Source organism: Takifugu flavidus, chromosome 9 (genome assembly GCF_003711565.1).
Source record: "Takifugu flavidus isolate HTHZ2018 chromosome 9, ASM371156v2, whole genome shotgun sequence".
Taxonomy (NCBI): domain Eukaryota; kingdom Metazoa; phylum Chordata; class Actinopteri; order Tetraodontiformes; family Tetraodontidae; genus Takifugu; species Takifugu flavidus.
The window spans coordinates 3,328,112-3,350,571 of record NC_079528.1 but is presented as its reverse complement, the minus strand read 5'-3'; the positions used below and the strand labels follow the sequence as shown (position 1 = coordinate 3,350,571).

Here is a 22,460-nt window from a genome sequence, read left to right as displayed (position 1 = left end):
GGTTGTTTTCCAGTTTTATAGCCTGCGCCTTGACTAGCGATTTGCAGATGAGGCAGCGAAGGGAGTGTGAGGCAGCAAAGCAGCAACTCATCAAAAACCACAGGCACGTAACAGTGGCGTTATTTGCTACTATTCAATGAAGCTGCACTTGTTTCCCAACCTGAACGCGAAGGTTCCAACAAAAAAACATGGAAGCCAGACCGCTATGGGGAGAGATCTCGTCATTTTTTAAACCCTTGACACAAATAAATGGCCTCAATGATTTAAAAAAAATGGCTTAACATTTGCTGCTGGATTCAATTTTAAGGTTTTATCCATCCGCAAATGTATGGGGGACGGGAAATTCAATATTTTGACAAAAGTCGAGTTGTGAGAGAGATTGATCTTAACAGTTTTTGACAGCGAACTGACAGAACCATGGGAGGCTACATGAATACTATGAATATGTGAGTAAACTGTCAAACAAATTAGAATATTGCTGCAAATTTGACAGAAATAGCTGGTGTTCTACAAGCGAAATGTGCTCATTTATCTTCTGATTCTGCCTGACGGTTCTTTTTTCCCCCCAAAGCTGTTGTTTTCTGGTGTCATTTCCATTTCGCTTCCCAAATACCACACGCCACTGATGACAAGAATATACAACTCAAAGGAGACTAATTGCTCAGCCTTCACTTACAGTATATAGAAAGGAGATAAAACATACAACGTCTTTAAGATCTCTGTGGGAAATTTATTATCCGGATGAATCAAGATTCCACAAATGCGCTCTCTTCCACCCCCATTTGACTCAAACCCATGTTCTTGCACTCTCTTGTTTGCATTATTAAATCCATGGTGAAGAAAATGAAATACTGGCAGACATAATAAACATGAAGCCAGTGTAAGTGATTATGTCAGTGCGCCTTTGCAAACCAAATCCATGGAAATCCATGAAGCCAAATCCTTGAAAATAGCACAAAATGTGAGTATTTGCACTAGGACATAATCAGAGTTGTTAAAGGCAAAGGCCTATTTTTATTTATTTTTTTAATTTTTACATACCAGAATTGCTCTTTAGCTTTTTTCTATATACTATTTTGACATTAAACCCAATGGCATTTGAAGTGATCGTAGCTTTGGGCCAATATCCAAATTTAATTTGAGCTGTGCTCTGTTATCACAGCATTTGAAGGGCAGGACTTATCGGGACCAATTTCACAAACTAAAAACCTTTCTGACAATCCTGAAACTGTTTTACTCGTACTCACCTTGAATTTGAGCTGTCAGTAATACGATGTGCATCCTTTCCGCTACATTGGCTAACCAATTTCACTCCTTTAAAACAACAAGCATCTTCACTAATTCCCATTGACTTCAGATGTCTCACCCCACCAAAACTTTACTTCTGAGTGCACGTTACGGGCAGAGACTGGTTTGGAAGTCGCACCCTGGATATTATCTCAACGAGGATTGTAACCAGGATGAACCCACAATCATCAATCCCAACCTATGCATGCAAATGAGGACACCCCCGTCCATCAAACCATTATTTAATGATTAATCTTGTCCATTCTTTTAAAAAATGAGTGACACTGCCTCTGGTCAGGGTTATTACAAGTGCGGATCGGCCGTAAAACTGTGGTTATTGCCATCTAGTCTGAATCCATGTTTAACCTGCTCTCTTCTTCATGATCAATAAATTATTCAGTTTAAATCAATTTAAATGTAATGCCACGACTGTGTAGCGGAAGCCTGGTTTAGAAACAGGTTTTCAACTACTTTTGTAACTTCAGACTAAGAATCCAACCCAGACGGTGTTCTGTCCATATCCGACCTCCCACCTCACCTCCAGAGCTTTAAATCAGTGTGAGTGATTGCGTTTCAGAGGAGAGTGGACCGCACCTGCCGTCATCTGTCGTATAACTGACTCGGTACATGCTCGCTCTGACAGAACACCGACTTATTACCAACAACGTCACATCACCCGGGAGTCGGGCATGATCTGACATGTCCTCAAACGGCAAGAAAAAAAATTGACGGCAATGACAGCAGGTCACAATTAAGCAGCAAAGAACTTCCACCTCGTGCTGAAACGCACGCGCACGCACAGAAATATCCCAGCACAGAATTCCAGTCGCATCACGGCGTCCGCACATGTTATTGCTACTCACCGTCTCTTTGTCAACATCAAATATGAATGGGACACTCAAGTCATTCCCTGTGTGTGCATGTGCAAGCATGTCGACGTGTGTGCAGAGCGTACATGTGTGTGAGGAGATTAGAATCATCCCGGACATTCATCTATTATGTAGCTGGTGAGGAGATTGAGTGGGGCTGGGTGATATGATGGCACATTCTCAAAGGATTACATTCCCTTCTCTTCCTTTCTCCTTTGCTCTTTCCAATCCGAACACTCGATATTGGACAATGCCTTAAAAAGTGAGCGAGCCTTCAATTTAGATTGAACATAAATGGAGCTCAAGGCAACACGATGTATATGAGGGCATTTTTGAATCACTTAACATTTTTATTGTCGGGTGATTCATCCTAAAGCACAAAAGTCTTCAGAGCGGTATTTCCACGGGCCGTGACAATGTGCGATCACCGTCACTACACTTGGCCTCGGTCAGTGATTAAAGGTACAAGGCAATGGCATTGAAAATGGAGAATCAAATATAACCATTAGTGAATGAAAAGCTGGCAGCTGTTGGCAATTCAATTAGGGATCAAGTGTGTTTTCGTGTGCACATGTGCTGATCATGTGTTCTTTTCTACAGTATCCAATCAGACTATTATTGTGCTTGGAAGATGAGCAGCAGATTTTTCAGGAGCTAGTCTTTAAATGACAGGCAACATTTTGACCATTTAGGACCATAAACGGAGGAAAAAAGCAGCAAAAAGCCACCAGTAGGAACAAAACATGTTATATCTCAAAGATGCATCTTGGGGAAAGTCTACAGTTTAGTTTGCACTCGTGATATGAACCATAACTGGAGCGAAATATGATGTGGGTAACCCCCTCCAGAGCGGCCCTGGGTAAATTGAATGGAATAACATTTAGAGTACACAGCATTATCTGGCAATTTATCATGGAACTGGGATTTTATTGCACTCGATTCTAGCAGAATAATAAACTATATACTGTAAGTGTAGATTGTGTAAATCAGATTGGAGGCTGCATATTTATTATTGTTTCCGTGACATGTATAACAGGGTCGCTGACCGAGCTGCTGCATTCGACGACTGAGAACGTGTTGGAAAATGTCGTGCACGATAATGACCTCATGTAATTCATTTTGGAAAGATTGTCAACAAGGCCCTGGAATAAGTGCAAATATTTGTCTTAGGAGCTGTTTCTGCTGGCACGGCTCGAATCTTGATTTTGACTGCATCGGTCGTGACACTTGTGATTAATAATTTAGTGTACTTGCATTCTGTAATTATTTTGAAATGTCATTGTTTCATAATTGTTTTTGTCACTAATGGGCCCAGCACAGCCCCCAGTTCAAGGCCCGACAAAGCCGATGATAGCTGAGCAGTGCCGTTAACTTTGTTATATCAATGCAAGTTAAATTAAAAGGGTTTATGCCTAATAAAATTAAAACCAAACTTTAATAAAAGGGAACAAGGACAGAAGTTAGTTGATGCTTCGTGGAAAAAGAAAGACAAAGTGCCAGAAAGTGCACGCCTGGAAATCTTCAAAGTTAAAGTCGTTTTTCTGTGACTCCTTGACTCACGCCAGGCGTGAAATCAGATTGCCGTTGACGTTATTTTTCACTGACGTCTTTAATAAAATGTTCGTTTGTCTCCTCGCACTGTAAACAGACACGCTACCTGCTCCCGTTTGTGTCGCTGACAATGTGGCTGCTCAAGGAGTCTTTCTTGTTTAATTACACCAGAGTGTCAAATCAAATCAGGCAGGGATTAGAATATGAAACATCACAATACCGCAGTACATTACAACCAATTTGAATTGTCTTTATTTTTTAGAGAGAACGTTTGCTGACATCACCAGTTCACTGACCATCCTCATGAGAATGAACGTATGTCCACCATGTAAAACCAGTCAGATGGGAAAAAGCACAGAAAGCGAGAAGAGACACAGCAGAAAAGCAAAGACAGCTAAGCTACAGTTGACTGTAAATGTTCTCCATTACAATAAATGACTTCATTACAATAAAGTTGTATTCAACCACCCTCTGTGTTTCAATGAGTATAACTGTGGAACAATTTGTTGAAGTGTGCTCAAGTAATAGAGCCTCGGATGCAGCCTGTGGTATTTACACTTATCCTCTCAACGTGGAGGCCCAGGCCTGCCAAGAGCATTTGTACCTGCACACAGCTGCACCTGAATATGCACACAGAGCCACAGAAACGCCTCAGTATCTCGCTGATCCAGCCCAGCCCGCCTGTTCTCTGGGCTTATTAAGACATGGGCGCTTTTAGCACCTAGCAGTACTAATCCTATAGCCTTGTGCTCACTGGTCCTCGGGCCAAATGGCCTTATACAGAGGCTCTCTTCACGCCCTCCTTCCCCTCTCTTCTGTCTCTTTCCCCATGTGTGGATGTGAGCATCTGTGAAACCTTTGTGATGAATGGATGAGGCAAGAGAGGAGACAGGGAAATGTGAGCCACTGCACCACTGGGGTCAGCAAAAGGAAGAAAAAAAAGAGAATGAACAAGGGACACAAGGCTGTGTGTGTGTTTGTCTCTATGTGTGTGTGCGTGTGTATGTGGTGAGGGAATGGGGGTCCGTTGCACTTGAACTGCATACAAAAGCACCAACGTGCACTCTGCCCTGCATTTATGTCCTCACTGTCAGGGATGCAGAGTGTGCATGAACCTGAATCTGTGTGTGCGCGCGCGTGGCGTACGTGTTCACCGAGTCGTGAGCGCGCGCACGTGAGTGCAAGGCCGAGATGGGTTAAACTTGTACTCGTGAAGTGTTCCCAGAAGAGATTAATCATCCCGCGCTGGAATGCAGCATTGTGGTCATAAATCATCACCTGACCTCTCTCTCTCTCTCTCTCTCCCCTCCCTCTCTCTCTGTCCCTCTCTGTCTCTCGCCCACCCTCCCCGAAAAGGTAAAGTCAGGGTAAAAAGAGTGTCATTGCAAATCTGCTGTAAACAAACAACTCAGCAGCCTTGACAGAAGCACAAAGGGCCAGAAACAGGCCTAATTATGAAAGGCGAGAATTTGATCGAATTATCTGTCAAACGTCTTTTTATGGAAGGCCATTAAACGGTATGGCGATGATTCATGAAAACATAAGCAAGAGAGTGACTGTGCCGCTGATCTTTTAAGTCAAACTAGGAAGAAGAAAATTGATTTTCTTTTTCATTGAATCATTCATTCATTTGGCACTTGAAATGTGACAATTGGTGTTTTGTTCCCATTAGATTTCTCACACGACAAGGTGAGCTGAGGAAAATGGATGACACAAAATAAAAGAAAATATAAAAATCAAGGTCCATTCAGACAGTAGGTTTGCTGTAGAATGATTTGATGGCAGAATCAAATCAAAAAAAAGGCATTTTGTATTGGTCACCGATGATGTCATCCTGGTCCTGCGTCAGTAGCAAAAGCTAACAAATATAATAAGCAGGAAATAGTAAATAGAAGAATACCTCTGTTAACCCCTCTATCCAATCACAGATTACACGTGCACCATTACTTTTTGTGTTTGTTTAGCTGCAGACTTGATTCTTTTTGCCTCGTCTTTCATGTATAATTAATGTAAAGCGACACACATCCCTCCTCTGAGGATGCGCTCCCCTTCCTGTTTCCTCCTGTTGCTGGTATTTTCAGACGCTTCGCAAAAGTTAAAGAGAATCGACGTGTCAAAAGTTCCTGTTGAACATCTATTATTTTTACATCTTCAGAAGTCCTGACTGTGGCCTCAGTGGGGGGACGAAAGCAGGCGGCGAGCCAGTGCAGCAGTCTCCATTTTGTTCATTTTGTTATTCAGGTCGAAGGAAAGAGGCTTCCTTGGTTACGTTCAAGTACAGGAAATTGATTCTGTAATATTAAAAATTCAGTGGCAGAGTTTCATTACTTTTCTGAGTCTATTCCCTTTTTCCTTTGTGGAGTGGAAAAAATATCACAGTTTATTAAATTACTTCTCTGAAAAGTCTCTTGGGGTGCCATCTTAACTCCTGTCCTCCTTTGTAAGACCATGTCAGACAGTGAGGCAAGGCTGCCTTAAAAGTCTTTGCAGGGGGGAGGAGAATGTAGCAAATAGATACTTTCTAACTCCTCTTTAACAAACTAGGGCCATTTGTGAATCTGTGTGTGTGCGTGTTGTGGTGGTGGGGGGTGTCATATAATCCTATTCCAGATTCCAATATTAAAAAACCCTCAAGTAGCATCAAGGATAATGGTTTGACTGGTTTTGTGGAGCTGAGAGATGGCCTGGCAGCTTCTTTGGGCATAACTCAGGGGGCCACACCTCAGAGCAGCAGGAGAAGGCTTTTCAGTGCATTCCTAAAACACACACTGAAAGGAGAAGCATGAGAATTTGTAATTTGTCTTGAGACCTTGCAGCCCTGCATGCTAATGGCAGCTAAGAAAAGAATCCTTGAACTGCAAGGCCAACACAGGAAGAGACTTTTGATTTATTTTGGCACATTTATCAGGCAAAGATTAGAAGTTTTAAACTGTACATTTGAGAAGGAACCATTTGAAACCATTTATCACCAATCAGGTACTAAATTAACTTTATATATTTCCAACAGTTCAGTCCAGCCTGTCGTTTAAACACTCATTTCAACTGAGTACAGTATATGAAAAAAATGCAATAACAAAGTATAATATTTGACCTGCATACAATTTGACCAATACATACAATAGAAAATTCCCCGTCCATCTGTGCTCTCCTGTCATATTGATGAGGCTCTGTAGTTTCAGCACCATCAACCACTAGGGTCACAGGTCTGGTTGGACCGCATTAAGAAGGGTTGAAGTTCTAAACCTCTTTTACTTAGAACTTGGTTAAATAGAACTAGAAGGCTCGCTGATGAGGTCAAAGCACTCAGTCAGCTGTCAGACAGATGCGACGAAAATCATCCCACTGCCATCTCTTATGGCACAAAATAAAATAAAAAAAACAGATCCATGAGCATGAGGTAATCCAAGACAAAGTCTGCTCGCTACAATTGTCCTTTTCTTTAAACAGCTAATGCCAGATGTTGCGCACACCGTGTGATTCCGAGCCCGGCCCAAGTGACAGCGCGGAGCTTTGAGACGTCCGAGAGGCGGAGGGACCCAATGAAAAACCCCAAATGTACAATATCTGTAATCTAAGGCACGCATAGTTCAGAGCGCCGTACTGAAATGGAGCAGAAACGTCCGGGGAAAACAATCCTCTCAGTTGCAGAGACTACAAAGGTTATTTTCTTTCTGGGTTCTCTTCAGATTCCTGCCTTGGAACTAAAAAGGGGAATTAACTTAATAAGAATCTAATAAAAAGCCATTAAAGAAATATGAATTCTGTCTTCTCTTTAAATAAGTCCTTTGCATATGGCCTCAATACTCTTCTGTACATAACAGGCCTTAAATCACAGCGTCCCATTTAGCCTGAAATTCATTAAATTCAAAGACCTCCCCCCCAAAAAAAACAACCTCTAGTGACCCATAAAAAAAAAATCTCATTGTGAGGTTTTCCAACTGTCCACCAGCTAATTTTCTCCTTCATCAGCAAGTCATTGTAATTTTATGCTCCCGAAAACAACAATGCAGCAGATCATCTCCACACACGCCTTAGCAAGCCCGCCCCCCCCCCATAGGAGCCCAATTAATGTCCAAAGTTTAAATGTTGAAATATGAAACATGGATGTAATGGAGCGTGAAGGGATCAAACTGAGGACGAGACAGCCGGAGAAAGGAAGTGGGGATGGAGAATGTAGGCAGCGAGCCACCGGTTCCGAGAGGCAGAAATGAGGGTGCAGAGACAGATTCGCTCTTTCTCATCAAAGCGTCTCAGACGACGTCGTATTTCATACTTCCAAAGAGCTCCGTGGGAGGACAAATCAGGTCAGCAATAGTGCTGAGTGGCTACTGCAGCCATTTTTTTCCAGTCTGGATTTATGAGATAATTGTTTTTTTTTCCTGGCTCAAAATGCAATGAGCTGAAAGTGATTTGAGCCCTAAATAGAGTGAAGGCGGTGTTTTCTATTTACCACCATGCGCTGTGGGTAAACAAGACCGACCTTTGTCGGTATTCTACCCCAGGATCGCCCGTTCTTCTCACCTCTGCCTCCTCTAAAGGTCAGTGTTCCTGGTTAATCAGCGGTAGTGATGGGGGCTTGTTCCGCTTTCATTAGCACCTCCCTCCTCCGCCTGAAATCATGTGATGTTGATATGCGGCATTCTGCGATGTGACAAAATGTGAAAAAGCTGCCTCTGGAACAACCCCACCCTCGTCTCTATTTAACTCTGACTTTAAAAAACTGACACTGACGTCAGAGAAGAGCTTCCGCTGCAGGTGTTCGGATCTGTTTTTTTTCATCTTTGCCTAAAAGTCGGGGGGGGGGGGGGATAAATGAAAAGCCGTGATGTCGGTTCTTTGTGTTCCAAATTTCAAACATTCCTGCGATAGCGGCACGCAGCGGAGTGTGATTCCGATAACAAAGCAGTCGACATCTGCATCGTACAAAGCCTACGTAGCATTTTAGTCTGCAAATAATTAGACCTGAGAGACAAACGAGGAGCTTTTTGTTGTGACATCGACCAACGTGCGCAATGTTATCATTGATTTTAAACAACGATGGCGACGGCGGATTGTTTTGTGTTTGAAAGGGACTTCTGGCTCCGAACCGGCCACGCAATTCCATTTGCCTACAGTTCAGAGCCGCTTCATTATATAACGCTAAGTGGGTCCTGAGTAGGACAACAGACTTGCAGCACCAGCGCGGGTCATGCCAGCGGCATGAGGACATCCTTGGTGAAATTGGACCCTTGAGGTTTATTTAATGCCATTATTTCCTGTCTGCTTGCATGTGAGAATGCCAACAGCCCTATCTCTGCAGCACAGGGCCGACGGGTCGCACCGGATCCTGCTGACCTCTGAACAGCCCTGGGAGCCACGCGTTTGTTTGTTTATTGGATGCGCGTTTGTGTCTATGTTTGCAGGTCCGCACATGTGCATGCATTTGGGTTATTGTGTGAAGCCTTCAGTTGCTAATCCCCTAATCTGCTGAACCCTGGAAATCACTGCAGTCATCTGTCAGCTGGGTCATAGCGGGCTAGAGGGCGCACGCACGCACACACACACACGTCATTGTTTTTCTATAAAAGCCTCGCACCACCGGATGAACTTGAGAAATCGGACTAAAGTCCGTGCAAATGTGCATCACACAACACATAACGCGAGAGAACAGATGCTAGCTGCAGGAAAACAACTCTCTCATCACCGTCACATGTGAATTGGTGAATATCTTGGATTGCAAAGAAAATATACCAAGTGGAAAATCAATCTGGGCTGTGTGTCCAGGCTCAAAGCCCAGACTTAATCTGGTAGAATAGTTGTGAAGGTTCGACAAGGTCGTGGACTTAGTGAACCCGTGGTGATCAGCCCGCTGAGTCTTGTCTAAACCTCTCAGGTCTGCTTTTGTGTGTCTGTGGTTGTGTGTCTCCATGCCAAATAGGACACCCTGAGGACTTGTCTGGAGATTGTGGCTGACACAGCCTGCTGCTGTCCAGTGTGAGCGCCTATTAGCACTTCATGCTGCAGTGTGTAATTACACATGCAAAACAAATGGACTGGTCATAGTTAAGATGACAGACTTTAGGTAATAGAAGTGAAGAATGAGCGTGCGGTCGAAGATTTATGCACAAGATCTGCTTTTTTTCCCCCGTTCCAATATGCCTGCGTTTGAGTGACTCTTGGCGAAAACCGTGTGCCAAACGCCGGGCTCTGCTTGTTTTCTGATTCACCCCCCTCAGGAGCTCAAGATGGAAGGATGGAAACGTGAGAGATTGATCAAAGAGCGAGACATCACAGGGACAGTGGTTGGCTTGAAGAGAGCTAAAGGTGGAGGAGGAGGGAGAAGGCCACGGAGGGAAACCGCACCGGTTAGACCCAAGCGTGGATCTCGGCCGGGGGTCTCATCATTAACAGCTGCCTCCCATCCGTGTGCGCGGGAGTCGTGTCATAAGTTGCTGACAACTGCCACACTCTGAGATCTACAGCTGGTGTGTGGGTCTTATCCCCTGACACTTACTCCCCTGATACTTAACTGACTCCAAAAGTTTATCTAATGCAATCTTTGACTCAGACGCATATGGCGCTGGGTCCTGAACTCAGAGTCACACTCGTGCCAGGGAACAGATGTCCTGCACCCTGATGCAAGCACCCATTTATGTGAGGACACTGGTAACTCCGCTTTATCCTGGAGTAAGAGCATCTTTTCGGGGAGGGCAAACTCACTTTTGCCGCGTATTTATGATGTGACGAGGATGGTGCGCTGCGGTAGCCATGAACGCGACGCACAGACCCAATGTATGGCTCATCACGACACCCCATTTCCACGCTAATGGAAAGAGATGTTGTTTATTTTTCTATTAAAGAATCGGTGCATGCGTCGAAATATCGCGCATATGCAGCTGCAACCGTCAAAACTCGATATAGCTGCCGCTGTAAGGTCACCCCTAGCAGGGAACTACTGATCAGACAGCTGGATGAAGAGATGACACATACCCGACACTGCAGACACGCAGGGTGAGCCCTGTGTTACCGGAGCCACTCGGGTGCAGGCTCACATGACCACAGCAAACGGTCTTTTCCGACAAAAGACACCTCAATGTCACAGCTCCATGCTGCCCTCCCCGTCCTACTCGCCACAAGAAAAGCGCGCACACATGTGCCGCTGGTGTTCGCCGTTTGCAGGATTAGCATATGAATACATTTGAAATATCACATACCTGTTTCCAGCTTTGCGCGGCACTCACTGCATCCCTCCTCCGCCAACTCGAACTTTTCTTTTCCCCAACAGCTCGAAGCTGCTCGGCAGTTGTTTATTTCACACTTTTCTCTGTCCCGTCTCTCCCGACAGGACACTGAAGCGACGCGGTGTGAAGATGAGAGATCTGTGACGTTAGGGGAGGGGGTGCTAATGAAGACGATAGGCTGGAAGCCGCCAGTGCAACATCTCACCAAATCGGGGGAATCAAGCGGAGGAATCCATTCACCGACGGTCGCTGATGGGAACCGACTGGAATTAAAGGTGCAGGAGAAGCGGCCAAGGCTGCGCGCAGACGGAGGGGCTGATCGTGCTCACAGCGCAGGAGCGTCGGTCATGCTCGGAACGTGAGCGGCGGCCGCCGTGGGAGCGACCGTCCACACGCACGGTATAGAAGGATCGCGCGTTCACGTCCGAGCCAGAGTCAGCGGTCATTACAAGCGTGCGGTGCGTAAATCTACTGCGCACCAGCGACCGCAGCTGTCAGGGATCAGAAGGACCGGAATGGCCGGTGCAGTGGAATGATGGACCGTCTGAACTCTGAAGGCATCTCGCATTCTTTTATGTCTAACAGCGGTGGTTCAATAAATTGTTATATCTCACGTCTTTATGGCTGATTTTTGTGTATCTGCCTTCAGCTTACTGAACAGCGGGTTACAAGTTAAAGAACAAATGTTGGGAAAGAGTAGGATCCAAACTTTACTGTGTCAAATATGTTTCAAGAAAAGCTATACAGCGGCCATATCTACCCACCTTATATTTATGCTAACAAGCTCTGCATTTTTCAGAGATTGATCAGGCTTTTTTTTTTTTTTTTTTTGGTGTGTGTGTGTGTGTGTGTGTGCCTCCATCCCTGGCCCGGTGCTCATTACAGAGGTCCTCATGCATCTCTTTTTAAGCAGCACACCCAGTGCAGGCAACTGCTCACATTAGCGGGCTGCCTGTAATGGGTTCTCCCTGTTTTTAGCAGCAAGGGGAAGATGCAATAACAGAAGCATGCAATTATGCACCATGACTTGGGAAAACATTGTTAACAGTTACCCCGTTGGCTCCCTCAGTCTCCGAGCTGTAACTGCATATTTCCCCGTGGAGGTATGATAATAACGCCTGCTTATTTGAAAACATCTTGTAAAGAGAACCTTGTGGCTCTTTTGATAAAGATTTCATTTCAGAGGCATTTTTATGCATAACTGGGGATCAGCAGGGGACGTAAACCTCCAACGATTGGCTTTATTTATTTATTTTCACCCCTCTGCTTCATACCTAACTAGTTGAAACGCATTAACGTGTCCACCGCTGATGCGCCGCTTGAGACAAACGAGGTGTCAAAGTACCGGATGAGGAATATTTCCAAACCCTAACTTGGATTCACAGATGGCAGGATGAACCTGTGGAGATGGGGGAAGGAATAGGAGAGGGGGGGACTGGAGGATTCTCCGGCAGGTACCACAGGTGTAGCCTGAGATGAAAAATGCAGATGAGGGCAAAATGGCAGACTGAGCCGTTTTTATGTGCCCGGGCGATAACCTAAAAAACAGGTGCAGAATGTCAGAAGTTTCCTTATAATGAGCTCAACGTAGAACACAGGCAGCCTGTTTACGAAAGGCATAAAAAGGTATTAGTCTGTAAACCAGCAATATGGTAAAAAACAAACATCTAACATCCACACTTATTTCTTAGGGTGTTATCAGGGATTTGAAAGTGATGATGTCAGCAGTATTAAATCTGTCCTCTGTCTGTCTGTCTGTCTGCACTTAAGCCCATGCATATGGACACACCTAGAGATTATCCCTAATATGTCCTATTAAAAGCCGATCCTGTCAGCGAGCATAGCCGCGGAGAGTGTCCTGAATTGTTCTGAGGGGTGCGGAAATGACTAGAATCCTTAAAACGCCCGTCACGCACGTCCATGGCTGCAGGACGCTCATGGGCCCTTTCAGAATGCCAGAAAAGTGTCGTCACCTATGTCCAACCGAAGCACAGCTGTCAGTGTTACTTCCCTTCAGGATTCTCAGCATTGTAATTAGACACCCGTGTCTTCAAGAAGTGATGGATCCTCATACGAGTCGACCTCTGGACGAATGTGTTGGTGAAGACCAACTCAAACAGGAACAAATACTCCACAGGCAGGCTGTCAGATTTCGTATGGGCAGATGAGCCAGCTGACCTTTTTCTATCACAAGCCAATATTATCACAGGCCATTACAACCTATCAGGGCCTAATGCTCGTAACCGATGCTCAGGGGTCCTCCAGCCTCATAGCGTTCCGGGTGTGTGTAGCATTCCCAGCGCTATCTCTACCATTACAGACTGCACAATGTCATGGGTTCTATTTAACCTTGGACAATGAATCATTTCTCATACATCTATCACCAGCAGCAATCAGCGTTAACCTGCAGCGCGTAAATATATGGGAACGGGCGGCGCAGGTATGCCACGCATTTATAACGTTTAGAAGGAGATTTGTTGCACATTCAGTCGTGTAATCAATTCAATTCATTTTCAGCATGCAAATTAGCTAATTAAAGGTTCTCAACTTAAAGAATTACCAGTGATTGGGGGGGTTTAATTACCATTGCATCCATTTGGATTTACTCTTATTCCAGGACTAAGTCTTTGCACAACTTAGGTGTTACAGTTACTCTTATTACAGACTATGAAAGGTAATAAGAGAAAAAAATGAAATGAGAAATAAAAGTAGGCACCAGTCAAACCAAAAGCAAAGACCAGACAGGACGATGTCATGCAGCGCTGACGCTGAACTGGTCTAAGTCCGGTGTTAATGTTCCCTCAGCCGCTTCTTTGCTCCTCTGTCTTTGGCCTTTGTGCATCAGTACCAAGGTAAACGTTCTCTGTTCCTCTGCTCATATGATGGAGCAGATCAATGTCCTCACTCTGCTTCAGGCGGTGCGGGCGTGTGCGCTCTGGTGGCAGGTGGAGATCTAATGTAATGCAAATAAAAAGCTGTGTATTTTTCTGTAACAAAAAAACAAAACACTTAAGGTCCAGGCACCAATGACCAGACAGAAGATTTAGAAGATCTGTCTTCACACTAAATAACAGGACAAATAATAAATGTGGCCATTTCAAGCATCTTTCTGCTTGTTTGTCTGTTTAGTAAATCACACTTTGACAACATGCCCCCCCCCCAGCGCTTCTTTCTCTCATCTTCTCTCAGAGCTGTAAGTGCCTCTGCCGCTGGAGCTGGAACGGGCTGATGTGAGGCAGTAACAGGTACACCGGGGAGTAGGAGAGGCTGGCGAAAGAGGAGGAGAGCTGGTTTGATTTGGCGCACAAGTCTGCCAAAATTACATCAAGCAGTGGGGGGCAAATGAGCATTTACAGTATATTTGAGAGGTGGGCACTATGTGTTTGTCTACGAGCACTCGTGTGTGCGGTCTGTTTTCAGAGGGAGCATTAGATCCATCAGCCGGAGTCTGGAAGCTTACAGGCAGCTTACAGAGCAGCAGGGGGCCTTTGGCAGGGAGCTGGGGGGGGGGGGGGGGGGGGGGGCTAGGTACTGAAGGAGGGGAAGGGGTAAAAAAAATGAGAGGAGGGGTGAATAATGCTGGAGGGCTTGCAGAGGAATAGGGCACAGCTGTTTTTTAATTGAGCCCCCAACCACACACACACACACACACACACACACACACACACACACACGCGCGCGCGCGGTTCATGTGTGTAGAAGTCTATTCAGCAATTTCCCAGCTGTTGGCTCAGTGGAGCTAAACACTTTGGTGGAGGAGCAGCCGTCAGGAACTCTCCACATGGGTTCTGTTTTGGTCGTGTGACTTGTAAACCCCTGCACCAATCAAGGCCTCTGGCAGCAACACGGCCACATAAATCTTCGCGCTCAGTCTCAGCACAAGCCAGAACTGTCTGCCTCTCTCCTCGTCTTAGCCTGTGCTCCCAGCTGGGAAGAGTGGTGTACACAGAGGGTTGTTCTGTTTTGTGTTTTGTGGTTTTTTTTTTCTTTTGGAATTATGTGGGTGATTTTCAAATTTGCCTCAGCGTGCACCAGTCCACGATGTAATTACACAGTCAATGAATGATTATTCTCATTTATCTCATGCTATTATTGAATCAGCGAAGTCGCCTCATAGAGTTCAGAGGAGTGTGCTTGTGCTTCCCATGTCTGCATGGGCTTTTCACTTTGATTGGAGACTCTAAACTGTCCTGGGTGTGAGTGTGTGAGCGAATGGTGTGTGTGCCCTCTGACAGACTGGTGGCCTGCATATCCCTGTGTCCCACCGGTGATTGCTGGGGTAGATTTCAGCCCACTCACCACAAATGTGACACAGAAATGCCATCAGTGTCGGTCTACGTAGGCTACAGGAGCTGCACTGGCACGTTTGGGCTGTGCACGATGCAAAACACAACACATGCTGTTCTTATACAAAATTAGCAGTTTTTCTCAAGACCAAAGGAAATTAAAAAAAAAAAAATCAAGCATATAAATAGCCAACAGTATACAGTGGTAATGCACTCAGTTACCATCGTCTCGCTGCTGATCCCAGCGTGTTTGGCGGGTCAGAATAGCAGAAACTGCTGACTCGGTTGGTAGATTAGCTTAGCACAACTCCATATTATTAGGACAAAAATGGTCTTGCCAACTACCATTTTGGTCAAAAATGGCTAAGAACATTTTAGTCAGGTAAATATCTTAATCACCATCTACTTAACATTAAAGTCGTCTAGCTCTTAATTATAAAGGAGCCTGTGTACATAAAGTAACTAACCCCTACAAATTCTTGCTTTTATAGAATGATTGCAAAATGCTATAAAAGTATTTACTGTGTAGTTACAGCGTGAAAAGAAGATTCATGTCTGTGCTACACTGTGCTCGCTATAAAATATTTGAGCGTGCACAAAATTGAAAAAGAAAAATGATCAAAAATTGTCCAAAATATTTACTCAAAAATAAAAACTTTAATTGTGTGGCAGTAAAATTATCCTCGTTATACAAACTCTCAGCACCCCTCAGCAACTCTGTAGGGTGATCTTACAACCTGGTAATGACACCAACACATGCAGCACTCACAATTCAATAAATAAATCTATCAAATAAATCATCCACCGGTGGTTCACCAGTATAGTGATGATCTAAGGCATGCAGATGATGTTACCACTGGTAAGCATGGCAACAGGCCACAAAATCAACTTGTATTTACTAAATAATGTGCTCTTGTTTTGTTATGTTCCATTTGTTCTTGACTGCATCCTGTCAGGAGCAATGATGCTGCTACGCACAGGATGCCAATTTCTCTATATGTTCGCACAAACACACACACACACACACACACGTACACACTGGTATGTTGGCTTCTTTCAATTTGTAACAGTCATCACTGACACAGCTTTGCATAGATCTACACCATAGAACCAGCCATCAGCCCAAGATTTAAATCAGGCCTTTCAACTAGGGATGAGCAGCATGTCCTCACAAGACTAGTATAAAACCCTGTCCAGACACAGAAAATCAAGACATCCCACCCCCGCTACACACACACACACACATGCAAAAAGTGTACTCACGCCCAGTGTGATGAGCCCATTCTGCTTCATCAACATTGCTCTTTCAGAGTGGAGTTGACACCACATGACTGCTACCTCATTAGAGGCTTTAGCCCGTGAGCTAACAGGCCACAGAGACAGTGGGGCATGTCACATTTGCTAATTATAATAATAACAATAACACTGCCTTAGGATGCTACTTGCTTTTCTTTTCAATTAATTTTATCAGATGCACTCGAGGGTGAGGATATGCAAAGGGACGGGACAGCCACCACACACTGGCCCCATAGGAGGGAAATGATGTGTTTATTCTACATCCTTGGCCAAATGACTGGCTACATAATTGCTGCCAAGTAAAAATAGTCATTTTATTTTCTAATAAACACCATTAATGTGTCACCGGACTGCTGACGTTCCAGATAATACCTTGTATGGCGCCGACTGCAGATTGATTTGATATTTATTTTTCTCAAAGCCTAATCTTTCAGAATAAACGACCCTGCAAAAATTCAAAATAATAGCACACAATTGTTTACATACGTACATAAGAAGACACACACATATTTCATACCTACAGATCTCAAACTCTATCTGACACTGAAAATGTCAGAATGTCTAAAAATCCTCCCCAACCTCATTCACAAATGGATATGCAGCAGACCCATCCATCTTGTTAACCGCCTCTTTTTGCAAAATGGGGTTGAAGCCATTGTTGGAGTTTACCCAGCATAAATTAGTTGAGAAGCGGGAATACGCCATTGTCAGGTTGCCAGTCCGTCACAGACTACACACACAATTCTGTGAGAAGGATGTGTGTACGGATGATTCTCCGGATGGAAGCCCTGGCTGGGACTGGATCAGAGTTCAGCCGTTTGCTATTTCATGTTATTACGTTCTGAATAGATAGCAGTCAGCCACAGGTGCCTCTTTAACACAAACGCTGTGCTGCCCCTAAATCTGTACATCAGCATAAAATACACACTGGCCCAGATTGCTTTGTGATTATGTGTTCAGCTATCATACGTATTTCCAGGAGCACTGTATAATTTATTTTGACACCGTTGCCAGCAGCATTACCATTTCCCTGCAGATACTGTAACAAATGTGTTAAAACAGCGCTCTCACACTGCAGGGTTGAGAAGTTGGAACAACAATGCCTTCATAGTGGCATAAGACATATGGTTACACGTATACATATATCTATACATATAGTACAGCAGGTAATACAAGGTTTTAACTCAGTATGTTGCTTTGTGATCAAAGACGTTTCATATCTTTCCAGGTTATTTTGCTAAAAAACAGAGAAACAAAGGCCTGCTGAGTTATTACCTCCTCCCTCTGCAGAGGATATAACTGCAGGTATATAGTGTAGCAGTCAAAGACAGTGTGTCGTAACAGGAAAGTCCTTATTTCCTCTGATGTTTTCTGATGTTCATCATCAAGAAAGGACATGAATAAATAAATGATCCCCCAACAGTTTCAATGACAGCATTTGAAAATATGTATGTCCAGTAATTTATTCATAAAATATTTATATCGGTTGGTTGTGATCGTTAGTTGATTTATGCAGTAGTTAAAGAAACAAGCATGAATGGACTCACTTCTAAAGCCATTTGCTTAAGTCACATTATATTATTCATGTTATTACAGTAGACTTATCAATTCCAAATATTCAGGAGCCATGCCACATCAATAAGGCAAAGTTAATAGGTTCCTTTTATGTGAAGCCTCCAAATCAAACATACACGCACCACGCCAGTGAGTGAAATTAATGAAATGACCTTTTGGATGAACAGAATGTGAGGCTACATTTATGAGAAGGATTCATTTAGGTCTGGGCATCCTCTGCCAACCTAATGAATGAACTGCAGCAGGACGGAGGGATTCACAGCCTGTCAGAGCTGAGTTTTAGTGTGTTACTGCTGGATTTGTGGATTTTCCAATGCTGCGCCAGCTCATTGCCACTGTCTAAAAAATAAAAACAAAATAAATATTTTTACAGGTAAAATTTAGTCACAAACATTCCAAACGAAACGCTTGTAACATCTTGTCTGGAGAATACAGCATGCACAATATGTACTTGTCCTTCTCCTCCTCCCCTATCAAAAGCCAGAGCTACTTCAGTTGATGGGAAACCAAACTTACCTCCACTTAATAATGGTTTGGATTTCCAAAGCTCAATCAAGGTTTATTAAATGCAATAAAGCAAAAAGCTGCAATCAAAGCTTATATCTGCAGAGCTACAGTGAAATTAAGTGCTAAATGTACCTCTCCTGTGTTATGATCACGTTTAGAAGCTCAGGTAACAGAATATTCAATGGTAGACTTGGGTGTGTCTGCAGTTTTCCTTCATTTGAAGAGTGAGAGGAGCAGAGGTGTGCAGGTCAGAGGGCAAGGGTGACAGTAGCAGCGGCAGCGGGGAAGGACTGTGTGAAAGTGTTCACAAGATCACTCGATCACAGATCCTGCCTTTTCTTCCCTGTTCTAAGTTATGGCTCTCTTCCTCCTTGTTCAGGAAGTTACATCACTCAAACACAAGCTTGCATTTACCCAACAACATCAGTACCAGATTTCAGATTTTGTTTACTGGAAAGTCTCACCACTGTGGTGTTGTTCTATCACTTTATACAAGCAGCCGGTGGGAGCAGTGGTACCGAAGAGTGTCTGTCAGAGGTAAACACTACAGCTCATCGTGTTGACACACACCCTTTTTAAATCATCGTCTGCAAACACCGAGGAGCATTAATTGTTGAAAATATTGGAGAGGCTCCAGAGACGTTGCTGCAGCAACTACAAGAAAATATATGTAAGCCATCATCAAGCACTGCCCCCAAATATTCTCAGTGTGGTGCCTATTAGAGGAGCATCAGTCTCCAAAAGGAAACGAGAGAGACAAGGAAATATCACAGCTAACGGAAGAAAAAAACAACAAACCACAATATAATTAACTCAATTAAGCCCTGTCTTATTTGTGATCTCAATTAATGTGCAACCCGTGTAGAAAAGGAAGCACACGGCAGAAATCAAATTAGCTGAGATGAGACGACATCTGCCTTTGGCTCCCTTGTCCCTCCGGACTGGGAAGGATGGCAGGACTGGCTGAGAGCAGCCCATTGTTTCCACGAGGGCTCCTTGAATGGGTGGGCGACTGCGTTTCGCACATCAGTCTGTGACAAACTCGCCCTGTTTAAACAACGAATGCATGAGAGGAAATCCTGGAAAATCACTTAACTGAGCAGTTACACCCACTGAGAACTCAACTATGTGTTTATGACATGTAAGAACCTTAAATATAATGTACATTGTACAATACAAAGCATATATTTCTAATGGAGTTATAATGGTGTTATTTCTTTGTATTTATAGCATGTATTGTAGCATCCATTATTGTTTATTGCTAAGCACTTAAGTTGTTGCTAATACTATTTTTTCATCAAAGCATTCGTGGCACAATGAACAATCTTAGTGTATCTTTGGTGTCTCCTGAGATTTCTCTTTTTGTAAATATGCTATTGGATGTGTAACCATGGGGATAAGGAAACATCAATTCTGTGTAGCTCTGTATATGTGTGACCCCGCACGGATACTCATTTATCGTCCACGTGCCTGTGCGAGGTTACAACTGTATTCATGTCTAAACAAATGCACTCCGCGTTTATGTCTGTCTGACTGGTTCTGAATTTCGTGGATCTTCTCCCATGGAAATTGACCAATTTTTACCGTGAGGCATCTTGCGACTGCTTCGGTGGAGAAGATGGAGATTCCTTCTGGTTCCAGCTCAGCTGGTAAATGGCGCATGTCTCTAGCCATCAATCACACAGCTACACTAACAGACAGGCTGGCTCCCTAATATACACCTCCATTAGATGTCTGTGCCTCTCACCGAAAAATCTCTGGAATCTCAATAGATGTGCCGAGCATGTGGAGGACTTGTCCTGAGGCAGGTTTAGCTACCTCTTCCAGCTGAAGGTGTGAATTAGTGTCAGAATTCCACTTAACAGCTTCTCAACCTCAGAAACAAGGAGCAGTGAATTAATGCAAAAACGCTGCCACTAACGTCAAAATGCAATTTAACCTGATAGCTGGGAGATATAATTTTACGTTATGAGTCACTCAGTCACTTAAGCCTTTGTTACATAAATAGGGAAATGTGAGTCATTAGAGAAGCCCGATAGTCTTTTTGTCTGTTAACTTGTGGTGTCTTGAGGTGGAGATTAAATGAAATTCCAATGAAAACATCTGCATCACCTTCTCAACAGTACAACATGCTGCATACTCTCCTCGTGCCTGTGAGGATTTACTCCAGATACTGTCCCACACACCAAAAATGCATCCTGCAGCGGACCGGTGACCTGTCCAGGGTGTATATGTCTAACCCGATGGATGGATGGATGGATGGATGGATGGATGGATGGATGGATGGATGGAGGATGGATGGATGGATGGATGGATGGATGGATGGATGGATGGTGTATCTCTTCCACTGTAAATCTGCACAATAAAGTGTCGTTGCAAGAGCAAAAATAACTTTCAGAACATGTTCAAGGAACATGATGACTCTGCCTCGCCCAAGGCTGAGACCTGCCCTCCAATTTCCCAAGATCCCTGTCCAATTGAGCCTTTCCTGGATGTAATGGAACCAGTGATGGAACAAAGCACCTACTCCCACCTCACAAGACCCAAAGAAAACAGTTCCGAGATTTGGGTTCCCATGACCTGCTTTATAGCCCCTAGCTATGAGTGAGTGACTGAAACTCTGTTTGTCCGGTGATGGACAGCAGCTTTCATGGTAAGATGGAAGGATGGACGCTGTGAAACCACGACGTGAGGATGACCTGATGTGAAACCATAACGTCCACACATTTAGGTATGAGGCTCAGGCTCCTGACTGGCCGACTGTGATCCTGGTAAGTCCATCCACAAGGACCAATCCAACATTGAGAATTCATGACACAATAAGATATATAATGCGTGAGACCCCACTACTTGTACTTCAACATCATCTCTGATGTGAGAGGGAGGTATCTGCAGTTATTTGTGGTGGAGAAATACATATAGAGTGATGATCACACCTCAGCTGCATCAGCAGTCATTACTGTCAGAATAAGGGATCAAAATAGCAGGTTACAAGGAAGCAATGCTTTCATCACTGTTCTTATGAAGTGCACAATCTGCGAGAAGACAAATCGACACAATCAATTATTCTCCTGATGTCCTGCTGTCTCTCAGTAATATATTGGAAATAGAAACCTCACCACAAATGAGCCATTTTCAATTCTCCCTATAGCCTCTGCAAGGCAAATGGTTTACATCACTCAACACAATGGTCGCAAAATTCTATTAGAAAAACAATCCAAACTATTCTGTCAAGACGAAAAGACCCAAGAACTTTGAGTATAACTATCTGGTCAATACCTGACTAAATTGATACAAAAATCATTGAGACAGAGATTTACTGCGAAGCTATCTCAGTTTTTCAACTCTAACATTCTGTTGGAACATCAACAGAATCACAAACTGTGTAAATACACACCGATTTGGCACAATCCAGCTTTTCAAAGACATAATAGACCAATTTATTTTCCAGTTTGGGAACACAAAGGATTCACTCTTCGTCAACATCTCCTTCAAAATATTCAATCTACATCGATTCATTGTTGCTGACAAACCATATGGGTTTGCGGAAGAGCGGTTGCTCTAATCTCAACAGTTTTGATCGGTCATGGTTGTGTCTGTGTCCAAGATGAGTTGGTACGATTTAAAGACCCAATAATGTCCTTCACCCCGACCACTGAGGTTTGCCACAGATTTGCCTTATAACATTCTCCATACGTTTAAACAAAAAACTGTGATGAAGACAACACGAGACTTCATAGAATTCATATCACGCGAAGTGAAGTGTTCAAACTGCCCGTCTGACATCTGTTTATAATCTATTTGAGCTAACATACACAGGGATGTTTAGTCGCCACTTAGATGTCCTAACCTGTCTTTGACAGAAATAC

General features: G+C 43.8%; 1 protein-coding gene across 14 annotated transcripts in view; it reads right to left on the bottom strand.

Moving 5' to 3' along the window:
* The window catches only part of tenm2a (teneurin transmembrane protein 2a), a 176,394-nt gene extending 164,997 nt beyond the window's left edge, over nucleotides 1-11,397 (bottom strand). For 13 of the 14 annotated variants that reach the window (XM_057042742.1, XM_057042745.1, XM_057042744.1 and 10 more), the window contains exon 1: nucleotides 10,901-11,397. The gene's annotated coding sequence lies outside the window, so the exon portion shown is untranslated. The remainder of the gene's footprint in view (nucleotides 1-10,900) is intronic. The other variant, XM_057042756.1, reaches the window with a different exon arrangement.
* Between the last annotated feature and the right edge of the window lie 11,063 nt (nucleotides 11,398-22,460).